Source organism: Peromyscus maniculatus, chromosome 3 (assembly GCF_049852395.1).
Source record: "Peromyscus maniculatus bairdii isolate BWxNUB_F1_BW_parent chromosome 3, HU_Pman_BW_mat_3.1, whole genome shotgun sequence".
Lineage (NCBI taxonomy): Eukaryota > Metazoa > Chordata > Mammalia > Rodentia > Cricetidae > Peromyscus > Peromyscus maniculatus.
Window position 1 is genome coordinate 30739018 of NC_134854.1, and position 16372 is coordinate 30755389.

General features: G+C 40.6%; 1 protein-coding gene across 1 annotated transcript in view; it reads left to right on the top strand.

The window, feature by feature from the left end:
- The first annotated feature begins 1067 nt into the window (after window positions 1-1067).
- The window catches only part of Sema3d (semaphorin 3D), a 191657-nt gene continuing 176352 nt past the window's right edge, over window positions 1068-16372 (top strand). Inside the window, exon 1 of the mRNA XM_042272919.2 lies at window positions 1068-1261. The gene's annotated coding sequence lies outside the window, so the exon portion shown is untranslated. The remainder of the gene's footprint in view (window positions 1262-16372) is intronic.

Here is a 16372-nt window from a genome sequence, read left to right on the forward strand (position 1 = left end):
AAGGGAGCTCTATGTGGCAACTAAGGTCATGGTTAGAAGTGGAGTTCTATTCATGGTAGGATTTGTCATGTCGCTGTCTACAAGGCTCAGTTGTACAGGCCCTTTCCACGTCCCACTAGCCTTTGCTTTTTAAGAATTTCATCAAAGTAAGCTATCTATACACGATTTTCTTGGGATTTCACCTCTAAATTGGGGAGTTTTAGTTTCCACAAAACATATGCCCAGGGTTTGTGCTCATATTCCTCCAAATTATTCTTGTTGTGTGATCAAGGTTTGCAAAACTGTACAAAAGAACAGGGAAGGGTGGTGGTGGAGGGGAGCAGCACACACACACACACCCCTCCACCTCAGGCCAGTTGTGAGGAAAAGGTGAAGAATCCATGTTGCAAAGCTCCCACGTGTCCCTTTAGGGGTGTCCATCACCGAGGAGGACTAATTCGCTCAACCCTTCAGGGCCACTGAATGAAGGCGGTAGTTTTACAAAGAAACACCTGTACTCTTCCCAGGTGACTGGAATTTTTAGGGCGTCCTTTGTGGTCAACCATTGCCCCTGTGGCTTCTGCCTGAAGTCTTCAGGGTCCTTTCTGAAAGAGAAGGGGATACGGGGCTCTCTAAATCACCCAGACCCAGACTGAGATGACCCGGGCTGTTTCACTGACTGACAGAATCCTCCATCCTCCCCCCCAAACACTCCTAGATCCGGCCGGAACTACCTCCAAAGCCACCCTGGACTGCCTGGGGCAGACGGGGAAGGCCTGCGAGCGCTGGAGGGATTGCCAGCACATCGGAAGGGGCCCGGCGCTGGGGGAGGAGATTGGAGGGAGAGGTAATCCCTGGCGTTTTGAGCATCCCCTTTTTAGAAAGACGGAGTCTCTCCCAGGACAGCTGCTGCGGTCACACCACAAACTTAAAAGCCGCCCTCCTGCCTGGAGCGTGCCTTTCCTCACCACGCTGCCCGGCCCGAGCGCCAACTGGTGGGTCGCTGTCCGCGGGAGAGGCGGACGCTCGCCCGCTCGCCCGACCGCCCGCTCGCTCGCTCGGGGGACAGGAGCGCCCCCTGCCTTCCCGGGCCGCGGTGGCCGCCGCCGCCTCCGCTCGCTAGGGCCGCCCGCGCTGCGCGGCTCAGCCTGGGCTGCGGCTCCAAAGAACCGGCGCGGGTGCCCGGGGTCCCCGTCCTCTCGACCCTCGCCGGCTGCCCCCTCCTCTCCCCTGAAACAGCGTCCGAGGGAAGGGAAAAGCGGCGAGAGTTGCCAGCACGAAGGTGAGTCTGGGCTCGGGTCACCTGCTACTCCAGTGGGAGGGTGCTCTGGCGACTTAAGGTTAAGCAGGGATGGTGGGATGAGAGAGTGGCCGTGGATCCTAAGGGGTAACCCTCAGCGACGGGGGTGTGGGGACCTGTGCCGAGTCTGGGAAGGCGCCGGAGAGCGCACCGGCGGCTGCTGCGCCGCGGGACCGACCGGGGAGCCCATGAGCTCCGCTTGGGAGACAGTGCGAACTGGGGCGCAGTGCCACCACGCCGCCCAGCTTCAGGATCTCACCCCGAAGCTCTGCCAGCCGCCGCCGCTCAAAGTTTGCTTCCCGGGGCGCCGCTCCGGAGAAATGTGCCCTCTTCCTGGATACCCCCTCCTGGGTCCCCTCCCTAGGCTGGACAGTCAAAGAAACTTAGGGACGTGCTTCCCGACTCCCCACTATTACAGGTTCATTCGCAGCCGCGTGGGTAGGGGCGGTCCCGGATGAATTAAGCAAAGTGCAACTGCGCCCAACTCGCCCCTTTTCCTTTTAGCCTGGGGGACACAGAAGATGAGAGCGAGCTGGCTGTTTTGGTTATGGCACTTTGAAAAAGGGAGATACAACGCCTTTTTTTTTCTTTCTTTCAAAAAATCGCGACTGGCAGTCTGTTTGTTGGAAGTGCGCATCCCTTTTGCTAGGGCGGGGTGGGGTAGGAGGATTTGAAGCCAGATACCTTTCGCTAAGCTTGCTGGGTGTGAAATGAGGTTATGGTAAATGTTCTGCAGCCAGGGAAGCCCCTGTGGCCCCAGACGTGACCCCTATTGGGCATTTAACCCCGAGGGCACTACCTAGGCTCGCTCAGATTAGCTAACTGCTCTGGCAGCCTCGCGGGCTGTTTTATGAACCGATATTCCTTTCCTGATGACTTGTGCTCAACCGCATGGGCTGAGTTGCTTTGCTTAAGTCCCGGCCTTTGGAGGAACTTGACAGGAGGAGGAGACACCCCTGTCTCTGGCAGGGCTATCTGGAATGTGGGGACTGGATTGGAGACGCATGCCTGGCAACTGGGGCTGCTGACCTCAGCCGTTAAGTATTAAGGATGTCGGAGTTAAATTGGCAAACTTTGAACCTTTTAGTGTCAAACCCTAATACAATGCAGTATCCCACGTGGACTCTTCTTTCTCCACCCAAATGCTTTGCTTCACACTCCCCTCTAGCTGGGAGTTCCTATTTGCACCAGACAAAGAAGCAGCAAGTCCCAGGGACAGGAAAAGACCTAAAGTCTCAAGTTCCAAGGGAAAAAAAAAAGTTCTCTTGAATACACGCACAAGCATTGGGAAGATGGAGAAGTCAACCTGGAGAAAGGAGTTTACCTGATAAGAGACCCCCGTCTGGGAGTGTCTCTGTTGCTTTTGTGTAACCCAGGGTAACTGCAAGAGCAATCAGAGTCGTCTTCATTTGTCATGTGGGAAGACAAATGTGAAGAAGAAGGAAGGGAGGGAGGTTTATGCCATCACTCTGTGGAAGCCGTTCACCCTCACTCTCTTTCTAAAGCCAGAAGATGTGCAGGAAGGATGAAAATCGGGAGTGATCAGCCATGGTTGGCGGTTGCTTTAGCCCCCTGGAGTCCTGGGCTCTCACTGACAGACAACCAAGTGATGGACTGACCCTGGTCAAGAGATGGGAACAGACCTTGGCCCTTAAAAAGAACAGCCAGGAAATGATGTGCGATGAGATAAGGAAAGGATCAAGAGGTAGCTGAGAGACAATGAAATGGGACCGATACGGACTGCCAAAATTTCACATGGAATTTACCCACTTATGAAATGGAAAATTTCTAGAGAAGGGAAGTGACATTTATCAAAAATCCATTGTGTCCATGTGCCCTGTATAGTGTTTTAATACTCTCAATACTGGTGTAAATGGTCTCTTGATGATTAAAAAAGAAAAATTAATATTGTTCCATTTGGCTTTTATGTTGTTAATAAATAAACATACTTTAAAAAATTACATTGATAGGAGAATGTGCTAAATCCTCACTCTGTTCATTTTAGAGGCAACAATAATGAGCCCAAATGGTATTGATTTGTGTGATCAAGTATACCTTGGTAAGGCTCATCTGTTTGGGTGTGGGTAGATCTTCTTTCAGGAACCTAAGACAGCTTCCCGTGTCTCCACTGAAGGAAAGTCTTTTCCAAGGTCTGTATGAGTAACCACATATGTGAAGAGCACAAAAGAAGTTGGTTGAAGATGAGAACAGAACAGCTCATCCATAGACCTATAATGCTTATAATATTAAAATTCCAATAGCATATTCTAGAAATTATAATGGCTTTAACTGTGTTTTTGAAAGAAAAAAATAAGTATCCTTATCCAACAGCAACTCTGAAGTTGAGATACCTGTTTTGATGACAGGTCTTCCCTGTCCCACAACCTACACATCAGAAGCCTTCCTAAGTGTCTGCTGCTCATTAGAAAGAAGGGTGAAAGTTGGACTCCAGGCAGGCTCCCTCTTGATGACTTCCTGAGGGAGAAGGCTGGTGAGAAATGTCTTGAGACTATCAGGAAACTGATCAAGATAAGTAGAAACTCCAGGTAAAATGATAGGAATTTCCCTTTCACAGAACTGCCTTCATAGGCAAATTTTATCTAGTGAACTTGTTCTCCATGTTGTAAGGGGAAAGTTGCACAAAGATAAACTGGTTATTATTGTTGTTATTATTGTCTTTCACTTAGTACGGGCAGGGCTGCCATGTGTCTGAGTGAAGATTATTTTCAGTGTCAGGGAAAGTCAGGAGTATAAACAATGGCAAAGGCCAAGGACGAAGGTCTGACAGGCCGACACAGTGCCGTAGGTTTGAACGTGAGTCGATAAGCTGTATTGCTCCTGTATCTTCTTTCCCATGCTTGGGGCATACTTTAGTCATACTTGTAGTTAAATTAAGACAGAATCTTTCATAGTCCCCAGTTCTCGTCTTTCATATGGTTCTCTGCATGGACACAGAATGTTAACAGTCATACAGTTTACAGAAATCACAAGGCATCTCAGGAGATATCTCCTAGGATTAGCAGCATCTCATGGCTCCGCACTCATTCAATACTTTAACAAAGTTGCTAGGCTAAGTTTCCATCATGTTTTTTTATGGATGTGGACTATCAGTTCATCACTGGAAAGCCTTCCAGTGATTGCTACCGTAAGAAGTAGTAGTATATCTTCAGATTGTGTAAAGCACTTTCATTATTTTGGGAAAAACAGAAGTTGACTGAAATTTGGTCTTCCATCTAGAAGGTTTAATATTTTCATGACATGTTCATTGGAAATTACCTTTTAATTTAATAATTTACTTAATAAATAAGAATAGTGGAAGGTCTAAATTGTTATTATTAGCAGCAGTGTTTTACTATAACATGTGGAGCTTCATAGAAGTTACAAAGTCTTCGAGTCTTTCATGTGACAATCCTTGAGATGAAAACAGAGTAAACTGTCGCATTTAGGGACTAAGTAGCAACAACAGTAGTAATGATGATTGACACTTGGCAATATTTCATGACCACAAAATCAGAACCTTGGTTTTTAAAGCTTCTCTTCCTCTAGGAAACTTCGGCCAAACCCTCCCTTATTTTTTTGTCTTTGAAGTCCTATCCTTATTATAGTAAAAAAATCCAACTGTTTCTCCATGTTCATGTTGTTTATAAGCCCTGACTAGGTCATAAGAATCTGAAGAGAAAGAATCTGTCTTCTCTTAACTTGGAATGTCTTTACATACAGCACAGAGCATATATCACATAATATTGAAATCTAATTAACTATTCTATAGATAGTGATTTAAAATATCTATAATCGTGACAAAATGATTCTAGGTTCATATTTTATTGTCTCAACTTAGTAAAGGGATATTTTTTCTTGCATCTGAATTTTCCCCTTTCACTTAAAGTATTTAGATGCTCAGGGTTTTGTGATAACACAGTGACATAATTATCCCACAGGTAGGGAACATACACATGCACTTAAAAGAGTTATGTACCACAAAAGTTATTAAATTCTTGGACTTTTTGGAAGAACCTAATTAATTAGGAATGACTTAATCTGTGTCATCTGTGAACATGTTAGTTTACTAACCTTAATCAGCCAAATATTTGGGAAAAAGGATAGTCAAGGAAATTTATTGTAAATAAAAATATATACTGATAAGCTGCTACAACACCTCAGAAGTTATTTTGAATTTTGGTAATGAGAGAAACTAATAATTAGACATTTTTTACCTAACACATTATCACACAAGTGTTTATAGGAAGAATACATGTACTAAAATATACGGGTCTTTTTAATTATTTTGATACATCACTATCATTATTTAATAGTGCATTTCCACACTTACACTAATGTTAAACCATTTTAACAGTAGTGAACTAGGGCATTTTCAAGCAGGTTACTAATCTTCTATCAGTGAATCCATTCAGTGTGTTCATTGAACTGTACCCCTCACTAAGGCATTCATACCACCCTTCAACAGCAAGGGAGGAGAAAGTAAAGCAAAGTGAGAAGAGACTCACTGACCCTGAGAGACTTATCCTCCGGGTGAATCTGGTCTTCCTGCAGAGACCAACAGTCCTTAACTTACATCACCTTCTGCTTTGGAGAAGAGGAACTACTTCCTATACACCCCACCGCCCCGTTTTTTCTGGGGGAGAGTTAGTCTAGTAACTTTAGAAACTGATATTTCAATAATTAATGTCTGCAATGCTTTCACCAGCAAATCACAGGAACGTGGAAATGCTCTTCTAGTCAATCAAAAGTTATCCTAATGGAACTACTGCATCCTAAAGTAGTAAGACGATAAAATACACACACACACACACACACACACACACACACACACACACACACACACACACACACACATACCATCAGGCGATTGACATTTTTCTGTCTATGAATAATGCACTTTACCATACCTTCTTTTAATTAGACCCTTGAATACTTTAAACAGACATTAAGGATTGTGGTGCTGTTTGTAATCCAGATGAGCTTCCCAGCTGCATTTAAATGAATGAGCTAAGTCCATGTAACTACAACTATACTGCACAGCAGAAGTTACAACAGAGCCTTTCTCAGTAGAGATATTGTCTGGACTTAGTACAATAAAGGGACTGGGAAATAATATAGGCCATGAATTTATCTTTATCATGTGTTAACTTTTTAAAAATGGGACTCAGAGAAAAGCCTCCTATTAAGTTCATTATTTTAAAGCCCCTAGAAGTTGTGCTCATGAAATCTTAAAAATACAGTTGCGTAAACAAATCTTGCATGACAATACCAGTTGACAGGCGAACACAGACTGGACACATTTCATGAATGCCTGTTCCTAGGTGAAAATTTACAGGCAATCGACTACTGCTGAGAAAGGGAGAATCAGGTTTCTCCAGGCTTTGAAAGTTCCCAAGTGAGGGATCCCATCCCAAGTAGTCACCCCTGAGCACATATGTTTACAAGCAGCACTAAATGGACTCAGTGGGTTGTGACTATTTGTGACGATGTGCATGTATGTATACATGTGTAGCATTAATTAAAGAAGAAGTCACAAGTGTGAGAGGTAATGGAGGAAGTGGGGAAGCTGGAGCGGGGAGAGGAAATGGTGGAAATGACACAGATAGGTTACTCACGGATAAAATTCTCCAATATTAAAAAGGCACAGCTGGATCCATGTCTAATGATGGAGTGATCACAAATTAAATCTACAGAATCTATCTTTTTATGACATGTATAAAATGAGCATAAAGTTTTCTTTCTTTTCTTATCCTTAACATAAAAAAATATGCTATATATACTAAATTCAGATATTCTGAAGTTTGGTTTTTCTTATTATTGTTATTCCCAGGGGATATTTGGTTCTCATATATAAGGTAATTAATCTATGGAAGTAACACATATTCTATAAGATATTAAAATTCACATAAAAGGAACAGTATTCTTATTAAAGGCAGCACTTTTAGTTGTGGGAACAATATACTTTATTTTAAAGACAGATAGTTGGGGCTCCAAATTATCCTATGATACCTACCAACTTCTTGAAGAGTAGAAACTATACTAATTCAAATTTACTTGTTGAAATAATATGTGTAGTTTTAAGAGATTTCTAAAATTCTTATTTTGACAATATTCATGACAGAATCAGTCCAAAATTAATAAATTCTAGGAAGCAAAATGTAGGAAGGTCAGTGGTCATTTTTTCATAAATCTGCTGCATTCAAAGATATGTGCTAATTACTGTATCAGGTGTAAGTTTATATTAAAGTTAAGTTATATATTTAACATGTAACAACCACATCTTGCTTTCTAATCCCATTCTTCAACAGAAAGAACCCAGCTTCTCAGAGATGTCACAGATCCTAGGACCACCTTTTTAATGTCAGAAAATAAAAAAGTACTAAGCAACATCACACACACACACACACACACACACACACACACACACACACACCCCTCATGTACTTGTACATGCACACATGTGTGATCTCACACAGACTCATACACACATACATACTCACACATACAAACTCACACACGTGTGTGTACACCCCCCCACACATATAATACATACACTCACAGACACATGTGCATACACATACTCACACATACACTCACCTGTACACAAACTTACACACATACTCACAAATATACATCTTCACACACACGTCTGCACACCTACATGTGTATACACACTCACCCACACACATGTGCACACACACATGTGCAAGCTTACATGCATTCATGTCCACACACATTCATATGCACAAACACACACGTGCTCACACACGTCTATATACACACAAATGATAGCTGTATGCCAAAAAGACACAGGAACCAATGGTTAGAATTCCCAACGATCAAAGTTCTGATGATATGAACAACAAAAACCGAAGTGATGGTTATGAAGCAAGTATAAAATAAATATCCATGAAACTGTATTAGTATCAATATTTTTTATCAAATAATAAGCAAAGGAGAAAAATAGGTTCCCTTTGCAGAAGAATTTCAATACTGGGGTAAGGAAGAAAAACTGAAGGGCCTTGGGGTGGGAATGATTTCCTTCCCAGAGAGCATGGCATGGAGAGGGCCAAAGAAAGACTGCACTGTGCAGTAATTAATTCTCTTGAACACTGTCAACCATGTTGTCACATCAACAATGAGAGTCACAAATCCCATGGGTGGTGTGCACCCTTCATGTGAGTGGATAAACTGGTATATTTTAAATTGGGCTCTCTCTCAAGTCTATAATCCCATGATAGCCAGAGGGAGAACTTGAGACAAATTACACTGGTGGGACATTTAGAAATCCTCACACCTGTCAGTGGCATCAATCCCCGGGAAAGGCTGAGATAGCGTTATGGCCTAAAGAGTGTAATGGAAGTGTATGATGGACTTCTTGTAAAAAATGTGAACCAATTTGGAGCTCAATAATTGATATTTCCTTAGTGGTTTATTAGTTGTAGTGAATGTCCATACCAATGTAAATTATAGATAATGCAGAAAGCTGGTGAGTTTTAGGGAAATTGCTCTATTTTCTGAGTTTCCATAAATCTAAAACTCTTCTAAAGCATTATATTTAAAGAATGCATTGAGAAAACATACTGAAGGTGAGCCTTCTATGGCCATAGGGTTAATTTTTCTCTCTGTGTGTCTCTGTCTCTGTCTCTGTCTCTGTCTCTGTCTCTGTCTCTGTCTCTGTCTCTCTCTCTCTCTCTCTCTCTCTCTCTCTGTGTGTGTGTGTGTGTGTGTGTGTGTGTGTGTGTGTGTGTGTGTTTTGCTTTACATATGTCTGTGCAGGTGTCATGTATGTGTGCCAAGGAGTCAGGATAGGGTATCATAACTCCTACAGTTACAGATGGTTGTGAAATGCCACGTTGGTGCTGGAAATAGAACCTGAGTCCTCTGCAAGGCCATTAAGTACTCTCTTTTTTGTTTGTTTGTTTGGTTTTTTTGTTTGTTTGTTTGTTTTTTGTTTTTTTGAGACAGGGTTTCTCTGTGTAGCTTTGCACCTTTCCTGGAACTCACTTTGTAGTCCAGGCTGGCCTCGAACTCACAGAGATCCGCCTGGCTCTGCCTCTCGAGTGCTGGGATTAAAGGCATGCGCCACCACCGCCCGGCTAAGTACTCTTAATGCCTGAGACATCTCTCAAGTTCCAAGATCTTTTAATTAAGTTTGATTAATTTCTCTAATTCGGGTATCCTATTAATGCTGCTAGCTTTTTCTGTTCATAATAAAGATAATGAATCTTATCACCATAAAAACAAATACAGTGAATTAGTTATCCTTGCAATTATCTCTCTTTCAAAGTAAGATAGAATGCTGAATTACCAAAAATCTAAATCACATTATTGTAGTTTGTCATGGAAATAAAACTTTATGTTAGCAATCAATGAATCAATCTTAAATATTTAAAGGGGTAAGGGTTTTTTCTCTGTATTTCTGTTGCTTGCTGACATTTGTTGAGATCCATCATCATTCCCAGATGTCTTCAATTCTCAATAAAGGTTAGCCTTCCAAAGTTCTTATCAAAGTCACTGAGTGAATGCTTAGACATTTCTCTCTCCTTCAACCTCAGGGAACCCACTCTGTCAAATACTTTAAAGATTATTATCCATCAAATTCTATATGCGTAATAACTCTGCATGACTATGGTGAATGTAAAAGGGTTCCTAGGGAGTTTCTACCTTCCATAAAACTTCCTAGAAGCTGAGGCATATTTGTATTTCTGCTGCTTTATAGTCGACAGCAAAGAGGGCTGCCACTAGCCAAAGGATCAATTACATTTATTATACACATATATGTATAAGTACTCACATGTATATATTTTCATATATTTACATACTATGTAAATCTATATTATACATTCATACCTGTCTACATACATGTATGCATTCACACACATACCTCTAAATATAAGTGTTCTTTCTTATCTTTATTTCTTTCTCTAAGGAGAGAGATTCATATATAAAACTTCATCATTTCGCACAAGGTTCTTGTCTAAAATTGATACATTTTCTTTTTTGTTGTTACTTTGAATTTTGTTTTAATGTGTGTTTTGAAGAGTTTACTGTGTTTTCAAACATAATTGTCAAATGTGGTGGCACATTCCTGTAATTCCAGCCAGCTGAAAGGCCAAGGCAGGAGAATGGCCAATCTTGAGGCTAGCCTTGGCATCTTACTTACCAGACTGTTTCAAAATGGAACACAAAGCACTGTCCTGGCATTCGTGAGGCCATAGAGTCAGTCTCCAGAATCACAAAGAGAAGCAACACCGAACACCAAAGGAAAACCTGATTAATGTTGTGCAGGAAGCCCCCTTTGCAGCTGAGCCCAAAGCCACGTCATTCTGCCATTTCTATTGTTTCCCTCTCCACTGTTCCTTCACATTTATAATTGTTAGTGATGGCCTGCTTTACAGTCTCCGTGAACTTGTGTTTTACCCTGGCAATAGTTGAAAACTGAGCCTTTTTGTTTTTTACTCTTCTTCTTCTGGTTTTAGTTTACATGAGTCATAACAAAAACACACAAGAACTTCTCTGGGAAAAGTCTGATGACCTGGTTGCAGGATACATGACTGAGAGCCTACCTCTGGCGACAGTCCACTGTGCCACAGGAGTACTGAAACTTGTGAAAAAGACTGACATCAAATGACTAATATGACTTGGACTCTCACTGGAATTTCAGATTTAGGCTTTCCCTTTTGCAAAAGAAATGTAAATGTTCTTAGTATTTGATCTTGACCCATGATTGTACATGCCTGTAATCCCAGCACTTAGCAGCTGGAGGCAGGAGGATCAGGAGTTCAAGTCCAAACTATGCTATATAGTAGATTCAAGGCCAGTTAGGTGCATGAAACCATGTCTTAAGAAACCAAACGAACAAAAGCTGTCTGACCTATGGTAACTTACCTCAGTCAAAATGAGGAATGAAACAATATATCATTCTGATAATAATGTCTTAAAGGTTTAATTTCAATAATGGTGACATGTTTAATTTGTATTTTGGATAGATCTTCATGTTGCTTTTCTTATCTCCTGTCAACATATTTTCAAGTAATTGATGGCTTCTGAATACTTAATTATAATCCAGTTAATGTTTTAAAAAATATCCTTATAAGTGAAAATAATCATTTCAAATATTATCCATTTGAAATCTGACTTTACATACCAGAGGACAAATTCTCTAAATGTTAATACAAATGTAGAGTTATTGATTTTGGCCTTGATATATTTTTGAATATAGAGTTGGTTTTGGCCACATTACCTTCTCCCATTCCTTTTTGTTATATTTCTATATTATAACCTAGTCAGTATTTACATATTGTCTTTAATGCAGGTTAGGAGATAGTAAAAGTAGCCAGACTCTTTTGGATGCAAAGCTATCTGAATGATAAAAGAACATAAGACACATAATTTACATCTTAATTTGGGAAGTCAATTCAAATCAGGAAGCTTGTGTTCTGTTTGAAGTCGGGGCTTTTATCACCTGTAAAGTTGCTGTTCAAAAGCACCGAGGCCAGATCTACAGATGAGCAAATAACGTCTCCCTGTCTTTGGCTCAATTCACGTTTTGCAGAGCTGTGGGGATTGTTGTCTTAGACTTCTCTGTGATGAGGTTTGGCAGAGAACATTCATTGTTCAGGTTTTTAAAAGGGCAAGCTTTTGGCAGAAATAACTTGCACAGAAAAGGAATGTTCTGCTTACACATGTGTACTCAATAAACCTTCAGAGCGCCTGGGCTAACATACTACGGGTTTGCTTACCCCACCCTCCTCCCAGGCTCTGCACCCTGATTGTTTAAAAGCCTTCTTTTGTTGTATCCCTATCAACACACTTCTTTTCATATTTCAGGAAACAGTATTTTTATTCATATTTCAAAAGTTATTAGTGTGTAATGAACAGTCATTTCATATCCTGTGAACTTTCACTCCAGAGTTATTAAAATAACAACTGTACTGAGGTTTCATTTTCCCCAGTTTTTAGCAGTCACATAATCATGATGCCCATGACAACCAACAATCATCTTTTTGTATATCCAGAATCCTGTGTTATTTCCAATAGTCAGAAATGAAGATGCTGAATCACCCTCACAGTGTGGTATATAAGTTTATATACACATATGTATATGTATATATGTATGTATGTATATATATATATATATATATATATATATATATATATATATATATATATGTACACACACACATACACGAAGAGTGCTGGTGCCTGTGCACTTTAATAGGTATCAGGATGAGCAAACACAATCTTGCACATTTCCCAAGTCAATAAACAAAACAGATCAAAACACTTGGGCCTGAGATGCCTGTGTTCTTTCTATATGAGGCCTATCCCACATATTTATTTCCTATATATTTTTCTCTACTTGAAGCCCATCTGTCTCTATTCCTCTTTATCTTTTCATTATTTCAAGAAATATTTATTGACTGAATGTCTGCTACACATTGGGCACTGTGTGAGAGTCATTGATGGAACAAAATATAAAAGTATAGCTACTGTCCATAGGTAGACATTCACTACCAGGGACCAAGGCAAACTTTCTATCAAATCTAACAAATGAGTTACATCTTTTGAATCTTTGGCCAAAGTGGTCCCCTAAACTTTCCAAATACTACAGACTGTTTCCAATGCTGTTTGTTACTAACCACAACCTTACTGTAAAATCCTATACATGTCACAAAGATGATGGAGAAATCTAGCTGTTATTCATCTTGAAGCTTCACCACTTCTGGCTAATGTTCATAGTGCTAGGAGGTGCTATATGGACTACCAGAGGAGAAACAATCTGCAGTCAAACCCAGCTAGGAACTGTTACCTAAAATAGCAACCTGCCTGAAAGATACACCCAGTTACAAGTGACACAATTGTTAGAGAGAGTAACCAACCACTTTTTAAAATTAGATTTAAGGCTTGCCTCATGAGATGGAAACATACACACTTTGTTAATGAGGGCATGCCAAGAATTATAGACTATAGTCATCACGGGTCTAGGGGAAAACCCACTACTATTACTCTGGTAAATGAATACAGAAAATAAATTACTCCAAATGGCATAGTGTTCTATCTATAGATCAGGGCAAGAAGTCCTATGGGCTATTCTTTAATTCTCTCATTGTCTTTCTTGCCCTTCACTATGACATATGAAGAGGCTATGTCTAGAGTTTTCTTACCCATAATGAATTATTTTGGGTCTCAGGCATTTCACTATAGCACCACACACCTTAGCTCATCATCTGAGATTAGTCTTGGTTGCTTAATACTTTTATTATAAGAGAAGCCCCTTAGTGTTGGAAGAGAGGGTTTAAGAGTCTATGGTTAGTATAATGTTGAACTGAGTTTTGAAGTGTTGGAGAGAATGTGGTGCAATGGTTTAGATGATAACTTACGAGAAAAACTTGTCTGAGTTCATTTCCTGTCTATGTCGCTCACATGGATGGCATGATGTCTTAGTTTGGTTTTTTATTGCTGTCAAGAGACACCATGACCACAGCAACGCTTATAAAGAAAACATTTAGTTGGGGTGGCTCACTTACAGTTTCAGAGGTTCAGTCCATCATAATCATGACAGGGAGCATGGCGGCATACTGGCAGATGTGGTGCTGGAGTAGTAACTGAGAGTCCTACATCTTGCAGGCAACAGGAATCCTGAGCATAGAAAACCTCAAAGTCTGCCCCCACGGTGACACACTTCCTCCAACAAGGCCACACCTACTCCAACAAAGCCACACCTCCTAATAGTACCACTCCTTATGAGATTATGGGGCCAGTTACATTCAAACTACTACCTATGACTTATCCATTTCTCCATTTGTTGGGGTTCATAAGTCACACTAATCTCATATGAATATTTTTATAAATTAATGTTTGTTTAGACAAACCAAATGCTGTATGGCACATTACAATTGTTGTATCACTTTGACTTGACTTACACAAGTTGGACATATTACACATTTGTATAAGTTTCTATTTCATCTATATCTTTTTATATTGTCTTTTCTTTTATCTGATGAAATAATTGAAGGAACAGTCTTTTGGTTACCAATTCAAGTACACAATTGGATAACAAAATAGTATTTCAAAACTACTCCTCTTCCCCCTCCTCCTTTTCTAACTCATGCTCATGCTCTTGCTTCTTCCTGGCTCAGAAGTTTGATGACCACATTATAAACAATAGTATAAGTAAGATATGTGTTCCAACAGGAAGATGGCTCCATACATGCTGTTACAGAAGCAGGAGTTAGTTATAGACACTACACATCAAGTAACAGTGTCCTGAATCATCCCCATTTGAGTTTCCACCCAGGTTTAATGACATTGTACTGTTTTCCTTTCCACTCTTGGGTTTGTAGCATTGCCTATTTCCTTGATGTAGTTTTCCATCACCAAATAAAGATACAGACCATCAGCAGACTACTTTAAAAATCTGTATATAGATGTCTCTTTTCCCTCTAAATGTGCCTGCTCTCATTTCCATTCTTTTGCCCAGAATATAGCCACTGTGTGTCCACTACTTTGTCCCTTTACATCTTCCTGTCAGGTATTGCTCTTGGGACCATTTCTTAAATGGTCTCAGTCTCATGACATTCCGGAATATTCTATTTTAGTATGCTGCATAAGAAAGTGAAAGGAAACAAAATGATCTAATCCACTGCTCATTCACTTGAGGACCTGGAAATAATCCCAGAATCAAGCAGTCTCATGCCTGGAGACTAGATGGTTTCTAGACCACACACCAGTGCTAAACTAGCCCTACTTGAGCTGTCTGGCTCTGAAAGGAGCACTGGAGGCTGTCTTTCTCTACTAAATGTTCGGGACTCTGCAGGAAGCCTCAATACTGCCCTTCCAGAATCAAGTTACCTAAGGAAAGTTAAGTCCTCATCTGCCAAGGAGCAGGGTCAGAAAGAGCCCTCCAGATCTCTGAAAGCTTTAGTACCCAAAGCAGGTCTCTATCTATGGCAATTCTCTGGTGTAAAACTAAACAGGAGTGGCAAACATGTCAATCAATGATATTTTCCAAAACTTGAACTCCAAGGTGATGGTAGCTTCTGAGCATGTCTAATAGTGTTCTGAATAGTGATCTGAACTGCTTTGGGAAAATACTTTTTGAATGCCTTTCTCAATGTTACAATGTTAGTCTATTCTCAAAATTATCACTTTTGGGTTTGAGTGCTTATCAGTAGAAAATGTATAAATAATTTATGAACCTATTCGCAAAAATAAAAATGCTTTACAAATAGGGTAGATGTGAATTCTTTTCTAAAATTTTCAAATAACACAGACCCCATTGCCACATGGTTCTCATAGGAATATTCATTATTGCCCTCTGTTTACTGTGATGCTATGATGCATATGAACTGGGTTTTAATGTATATGTTTACAGCTATAACTCTTTTCCCAACTCAAGTGATAGAAACAAATCTCCTGCTGCATATAAAGACATTTCTGAGAGGCCTTGTCAGATAGTAGTTGTAAGATTCTCTGCTTACAATAAGGATCCTAACTTGGAAAAAAAGGAATTCTGTGCAAAGATGCCAAAACAGAATCAAAAGAATGGGGCCACGCATGGTGATTTATACTCATACTCTACACTCAAGAGGTGATAACAAGAATATCAGGAGTTCAAGGCCATCTTGGGATACATGGTACATGGTGGATTTGATGCTTGCTTGGGTTACATAAGTCCTTGTCATAAAGAAATAAAGCAACCAGAAGAGAAGGAGGGAGAAAGAGGGAAGGAAGGGGGATGGGGATGAGAGAGGCCAGAATATACACACGTGTCATGCTTAGTTCCCCTGCCTTGTCTGTTAGCGGTTGTACCAATGCAATGGGTCTTCACCAAGCCTCAGGGAACAGGAGTCGGGCAAATGGACAGACAGATGAACACATGGAGGTTCTTGGTGGGTGGTATGCTAGAAGTGCAATTTCTGTGACTCTGCCAAGATACCCTGTGCATGCATTTCCTTTATTTGTCTTTGGTTTATAGAACCCTTTACATTAAATCAGTCAGTGAATGGGCCCATGTTCCATGCATGGCTCAAGAAAAATTAATCCAACCCAGGGCAGTTGTCGTAGAGAATCTAGATTTGTAGATGG